Consider the following 7,302-nt stretch of genomic DNA (forward strand, 5'->3'; position numbering starts at 1 on the left):
TTTAGCATATTCATGGCTTTGTGCTGTGAAAAAAATATAGCATCATTGTTAGAAGTTATTCAAATTTTGTACGACCACTAAAAAAGTTTTTAGGGAAGTCAAACCAAACAAACCGTTCTGCAAAATTATTGCGGTTGCCAATCCAAAATATAACTCACCTCATAACGATCATTTGTCTAGAGAATCCATATTAAAAAATACGCTACTTTGATTCGCATTAAAAAAAGGGGCGATCAAATCTCCGCACATTCCCCTACTGAACTTTGAAAAAAAAATTGATAATCGAGACATTTTTTTTAATTCATGTGTTTATTTTGTAGGCACTCTGTGTTCGTAACCGCCACTATGCCGTGAATTACTGTATATCACTCAAAATAATTTTAACTTAGAAGCTACTTGAAAACATATGCAGATATTTTCCATGGAGCTCCGGATGTAAAAGTAATATAATTCATTAGTGATGGCTCTCAGTTTTCTTAATTTTACTAGAAAATAAAATTTAATTGAATTTTTGTTCGGCCATGTAGGAGAGACTAGGGAGACTTGATCCCCTTTTCTGATTTCCGATGAATCACAGCCAAAAGTGAATAAAAATACGCGATTTCCACACAGACTCTCTAAGAAATATAGTATTTAACTGTACTGATGTATGACAGTCCTCAAAATATTGTTATTATTCATACACAATCGATTTTTTGGATTGCTCGACTCTGAGTGAATCGACTTTGAAAATATTCGGGGGAAATTAATCCCTCTCCAAGAACTTGCTTTGATAAAATTAGAAAGGTGCCCTGATATTTTTCCTTCGAATTACGCGGAATTTTCGAATTACTGTGCGTATTTTTGTTATGGAATTTGACAGCACATGCAATTTTAAAATTTGGGCAGACTAGATCCATTTTCTATGATATCTACGCAATAAATATTGTTTCTTGCCAACCCTTCATCAAATCTGTCAAATCTACAAAAAAATAGAAGCCTGACAACAGATTTATATTTTTTTGAATTTTTTCGCCAAATTTTGGAATGGGTGACAAATGGAGGAACAAGTGTCCCCATATTGAGAAAATAACTTCAAATCCAAATATCATAAAACTTTGATGGAATGTTGACATTTTTATCTGTACAGATAATTAAGCATATTTATGGCTTTGTACTGTGAAAAAACGAAAACATTTGGTCATTGTTATGAAAAGTTGTTCAAATTTTGCGTGGCCAATAAAAAAAATATACACATACAAACCGCCCTGCAGAATAAATAAGGTTGTCAATACAAAAAAAATAACTCACCACAATGACCTTTTTCTAGAGGATCTATATTAAAAAACACGCTAGAACAAAACTGCTTTGGTTCTCGATAAAACAGGGGGTGATCAAGTCTCCCCACCTACCCCTACTTAAATTTTATGTGAAACTTCGATATTTTTTTCTATAATATTCCTGTTAGTGATGTCTCGTCTCGTAAGTAAGTTTATTTATTCAAGTAAGGCCGATAAAAGTTTCGATTTTTGAAGACTTCATGATTTTTATAGTAGAATTGAAGTGACAATTATTTTGAGTGCAGAATCTACACAGAATCTTTTTTTAGATGTCCAGAATCTATTTTTAGATGTCGCTTTCGTTGCCAATCCATCTCATCGTGAGTCCAATGTGTCCATTTGTCCATATGGTGAATCCAGTAATCGTTGCTTTGTTCAATTTTCATTAATCGAAGTACGTTGGAGGAATACCACCGAGAGGAACAGTTTTGTCAGCCGTCATCAGGCAGCGCATGGACCGTATGTATTGCGCTTTTGGCGACTGACGAGGGTTTGGTGGAGGGACTGGAAATCGAACCCATGACCATTCGCTTATAAGGCAAACGTGTATCCAACTACGCTGATGCATTCAAATGAGGGAATATTAAAAATATGAATAATCTACTGAATCAAAAATATCGGTAGATACATATTCTTAGTCCGTACGAATTTCTGTGACCTTATTGAGGTTTTCCGACATCTTTGATTATTTCTGCAAATCCGTATGAATCAGGGCTCCACATAATTCCTACTTCTAGAAGTGATTAAGCAATAACGTATAGGAAATCGTACAGACTTCAAAGATTCAAGCTAGCAGGGCTCTTGATATTATTCTAAGACTTATTTCAGGTTTTAGGGAATCTCTATCAGAAATTCAGAATGTCTTACCTTACGGACTATTGGAAGTAAACACTTGAATCTTGTAAAAGTTTCTCATGCAGTCCAGACATTGAAATTAACCTTATAGCGTATCAAATTTGTGCTAGAGGTAGATCGACTAATAAGCCTCCAAAACTTATCATTTTTTTCGTGACGGACTCTATTTTCTGAATTCTGAATTGTGACCCCCACAGTCGTATCGAAAAACTAAGACGTATCTACACGTCAAAATCCACACGTCATTGTGGTAGACTGTAATCCTACATAATTCGACTTGATTGCTTGAGTCCATACAATAATGCCTTCTTTAAATTGGTACACCATGATACGATTTTGATTATTTTCAACATCAGGGGGTTGCGCCACTAAGTTTTCCTCTTCTAAGTCTCCTTGGAGAAAAGCAATATCCGCGACCATCTGCTAGATCCGCATTCCGCAAATTATAAACCGCCATCGCAAAAATATATCGCAGGGAATTATGGCGTACCGCAAGGGAAGATGTTTCGCAATAAAATTCTTGGTCTAGAATGGCCATTTGCATATAATATTGTCTTCCTGGCGTGTACGAGTTCCGCCAGGACCCATGCACTGTTCAAGGCATCATACCCCTCCTGCATGGCAACCAGGGCTCGACATTGCTTCATGGGGCTTTGAAGGATCGTTAAAAATTGCTCGACATATTCGTTAGGCCGGTTTGGCCCGGAATCTTGAATGGTATTGGATTGATTGAGCAGAGTGGGGACGCCTGGTTCCTGGTGCCATATCCAATTTTGGCGCGGTAAAAAAACGGTCATATCGGTTACAATATCTATAGAGTGATACAGATTCACGACGCAGGTTCCGGAGGTCGCCGGAAAATCTCCACTTAATTGCTGGAGGACAAAGGGGGTCCTATTCCTATTCCGGGCCTTGGAAATATTCACCGTTGTAGGCGTTCTGCAGTACGTCTACCGGGTTGGCAAAATATGAACCCATGCCGTATCCTGGGCGGAACGCGTGTTGGCGAAAACCGAACCTACCATCGGTTTCTAATTTGTCCCTTTGTCGAAGATTCTTTAATTTCTCTCTGAGACCTAAGAGGCATAAGAGGTCCGTGAAATTGGCCGGGATTTCGTGACATCCTGGGATGAAATTTTGTTCTTGAGGATGGGTACAACCACGAGCCTCATAGCGTATCTTGGCTGGATAGCACATTCGTAGGACAGTTTCGAGTCTGGATGCGCAATGCCACGTCAGGCTGTTGGCACAGTAACCATCGAATTAATATAATCTATGCAAGCCCAGAATCAAGGTAGGCTCGTAAAGAAAATGACAGTTCAAATGTGACGTGATTGCTATCGCAGTATGAACGAGTGCAAAAGAAGGCCAAACTAAATCGTCTTCGTCCCGAGCTGCGATACCAATGACGTCAATAAGGCAAAGACAAAGGTGTTGTTTGCATGAGATGGCGTCACAACATTTAATGTAAAATGAACTTCCTTGTATGGACAAATCATCCGTTCTCATCAACTACGCATCGCATCAATATGAAAGTTAGGTCAAAAAGCAACAAATAATTTTTAGATTTTTCGTACCAAAGATGAAAGAAATAAAATTTCATGATCGTCATAACATGATTATAACACAATGTGTTAAGTTTATTTCCCCAGAAAAAAAATTGCCTACAAATTTGGTAGATAGCAATTGGAAAAAAAGTAAGGAACCACCTACAGTATAACTTGAATCTACATTTAAGGTGGTTATACAACAAAGCCAAGAATCGGCCATCTTGGAAACCACGTGCTTTTTGTAGTGATTTTTCAAGAGCACGAATTGAAAGAACCACAACGCCCATGGGGATGATACATCCGTAGAACGTTTGCTTACTTATGCTAAACAATCGACTTTAATTTCAGCATTGTACGAACATTATTTCGCTAGATTTGAACTTTTGGCAATAGGAGTAGAAAACCGTGTGGTGAATTTGAAATTCACCACATGGCTCGATTGTATAATCACCTTAAAGTTGAACCAGCTGGCCAAAATAATTGCCTACATTATGGATAATAATAATCTTTGCCAGAACATAATTTGTTATAGTATAAGCTATTTTCACCGCTTTTTATGTAACACAACGAGTTATAATTTTGTTCAATTAATAACATATTTAGTAATATTTTTGTTAAAACTAGAAGAGATTTTGTTACAATTTTTGTTATTTTAACTACTAATGGTACATGTTTTATAACAACCGCTGTTATAAAAAACTGCTGTAACAGAATAACAAGGTCTGATATAAATCTGTTACTATCTACTGGTCGGGTTACTATATCTAACAGCAGATGTCACTACCCGAGCAACACACTTGTTATAGAGGAGTTTCTGTGACTCATATGAGACCAAATTAGGTCATATAAGAGTTGCTGCAACCGAATCTGCCAGAACTGTGCTACTAGGGTAGGGTATATGCAATATTACATTGATACAAACAAAAGATATTTTAGTTACCAGATAAAGATTGTCGCTGTCGTCGCTGTCCGAAACATCTTTTGCTGGCGAGGATAGGGGAGCTAAATGTCAAAGAAGGAAAATCCATACGATTTGACAGCTTGGTACCCAACATGTTCCGGACAGCAGAACAAAGGGAACCGAAGCGACAATCTTTATCTAGTAACTAAAATATCTTTTAAGGTTCCCCCAAACACACGCGACACGACAATCGCGACACGATTCTATCCCGACCAGTTAGTCATAACAAAATTTTATCACAATTATATCAATATGTGTTATAAATAACAAAACTTGGAATAATTTTGTTATAAATTTTCTGTCCTAGATGGAGGAAAGAGAATTTCAAGATCGTCATAACATGATTATAACATAATGTGTTATGTTTATTCTCGCCGAAAAAAAAATTGCCTACATTTTTGGTAGATAGGATTTGGGAAACAAAACGAAGGTACCACCTTCAGTATAACTTGATCCTACATTCAAAGTTGAACCAGCTGAACAAAGTTAATTGCCTACATTATGGATAATCATAATCTTTTCAAGAACATAATTTGTTATAGTATAGGCGATTTTCATCTCTATTTATGTAACACAACGAGTTATATTTTTGTTTAATAAATAACACATTGAGTAATATTTTTGCTAAAACTAGAAAAGATTTTGTTACAATTTTTGTTATTTTAACTACTAATGGTACATGTTTTATAACAACCGCTGTTATAAAAAATTGCTGTAACAGAATAACAAGCTCTGATATAAATCTGTTACCATCTACTGGTCGGGATCGCATGGCGACTGCGATTCTGTCGCCGTTTGTATGGAAGCGTAAATGGAACATTGCCTGCAGCGACCCAACGATAGAATCGCGGCGACTAGTTGGCGCCATCGCGGCGATGAAATCGCTTAGGTTTGGGGGATCCTTTATACAAACACGCAGCAACACGACCTGTCGCCTGATAATGGAAATATTGCAATTATACCATTAGGTGTAGTGGCTGTTGTTAAAATGTTTTGAAAGGGCCTCAAGCTAGAATGCAACTGACGAGCTCCTATTGTTTACTATGAAAATTGATGTTTACATACGTGGCGATAGTGCCTTGTTTTTGTATGCCGTGTGCAAGTCGATTATAGATATAATTGAATAAATAATTCCCTACTGTCATATCGTACCTTGCATACGTGTTCACTTCATTCTCTTAAGGTCACTCCTGGCGGAATCCAAGTTTCAAAGTGCTCGCGTTTTTGGGGGCACACCACTCGATACGAAAGCAACGCACAACTGTCATTTTTATTTTTTCACGCATGCTGCGACGCAGCAAAACTAAATCAACAAAAATGACAGTTGTGCGTTGCTTCCGTATCGAGTGGTATACCCCCGAAAATGCGAGCACTTTGAAACTTGGATTCCCTCAGGAGTGACATTAAGAGGTTATGGGACCAGAAGTTGCTTAGGAAACCGTTTGTTCCGTTTGATAGATTTTCATAGTTATAGTAAAGAATAATAAACCCTTTAATAGCAAGCGGATCTCAAAATGGACCCAGAAACCAGGAAAATAGATCTCAAGATGCTTCCAGAGTTCAAGGCGGTGTTGGAGGACGTTTTTTAAGCAATTCAGTTTCCTTGCCGATAAGTCAAGTTTTACATGGATCAGAAAACTACAGCTCCTGGTCAAGATGATCCTGATTAAGAAACGAACGTGATATGAAGTGAAGACCGTCAAAACGATGATCCGGAGGTGAGCAATGAAATTTCCGAACAAGCGCTGGCCACGATTTGCTTGAGCATTGATCCCAAAATCTATGGGCTAGTGTGAAACACCATAACCGCAAAAGAAGCTTGGGACAATCTGCGCAATACGTACGAGCACAGTGGTTCCATTAGGTAGATTGGTCTGCTAAGGAAGCTGACTGAGAATATCTTATGAAATCACTATGAGTAACGTACTGTGTGTTCCAGATTTAGCGATGAATTTGCTATTAGTGAGCAAGATATGCAAGAGCGAATATCAGGTCACATTCGACAAGGAATCATGTAAAGTTATTAGCCTGACCAAGAAGATAGTAGCTTATGGACAACAGATAGATGGTCTTTACAAGCTGAAGTTGGTGAAAGATCATGCAATGCATGTTGCAGAAAAGCAAAGCAGTTTCCAACTGTGGCATCGACGTCTAGGCCACCTTTCGACGAGCGGCATGAAGCATCTCAGTCCTGGATTGACTCTCAGACTGGATTGAAATTTGAGGGTCAACCAGATATCCAGAAATGTGTTCCGTGCATTCAAGGCAAGCACCATCGACAACCGTTCAAGACAAAGGGCCACCGGGCAGAACAATTACTCGAGCTGATTCATACTGACCTCTGTGCACCAATTGAGACAGCTTCGTTAGGAGACAGTCGTCATACTCTAACGTTCATCAATGACGCCAGCAGGAAAGCATTCGTCTATTTTATGAAATTGAAGACGGATGTGTTAGAAGCGTTAGAAGATTTCAAGTTGTATGCTGAGAATCAGATGAGACACAGTATTAAACAGGAGCAGCACAAGGCAAACGAAAATAGTTGCAGCAACTTGATTGTGACTGATTCTGGTCACAAATGAGTTGCAGTAACAAATGAGTTGCAGTAACTTATGTG

Source organism: Armigeres subalbatus, chromosome 2 (assembly GCF_024139115.2).
Source record: "Armigeres subalbatus isolate Guangzhou_Male chromosome 2, GZ_Asu_2, whole genome shotgun sequence".
Lineage (NCBI taxonomy): Eukaryota > Metazoa > Arthropoda > Insecta > Diptera > Culicidae > Armigeres > Armigeres subalbatus.